The sequence below is a fragment of the Penaeus monodon genome, chromosome 32 (genome assembly GCF_015228065.2).
Source record: "Penaeus monodon isolate SGIC_2016 chromosome 32, NSTDA_Pmon_1, whole genome shotgun sequence".
NCBI classification, from domain to species: domain Eukaryota; kingdom Metazoa; phylum Arthropoda; class Malacostraca; order Decapoda; family Penaeidae; genus Penaeus; species Penaeus monodon.
This window is the reverse complement of record NC_051417.1, coordinates 27,783,861-27,784,127: the sequence shown is the minus strand read 5'-3', so window position 1 is coordinate 27,784,127 and position 267 is coordinate 27,783,861. Positions and strand designations below refer to the sequence as shown.

The window sequence follows — 267 nt, the reverse complement described above, 5'->3', positions numbered from 1 at the left end:
TCTTGCAAATCACGCATTATTTAAAAGACGCCGTTCTCTTCAGCATTGAATTATTATTCCGAGGCCATGAATTTTTTACGTATTAGAAAATAGGTCACGGGCTACGAGGAGGTGACGCTGTTGCCAAGGAGAACCAACAACGGATCAGATTATCTTCGGTAAAAAAAAAAAAAAGTAACGAGATTCACTCCTTCCTCATTCCATCGTAAAAGAATGAGTAAAATGACGGTCGGGGTTCAGAGCTACGGCGTCTAACACAACGGACAT

At 41.2% G+C, this 267-nt stretch overlaps 1 long non-coding RNA gene across 1 annotated transcript in view; it reads left to right on the top strand.

Moving 5' to 3' along the window:
* The window catches only part of LOC119593780, a 44,413-nt gene that overhangs the window by 17,662 nt on the left and 26,484 nt on the right, over positions 1-267 (top strand). The gene's annotated exons all lie outside the window — the stretch shown is intronic.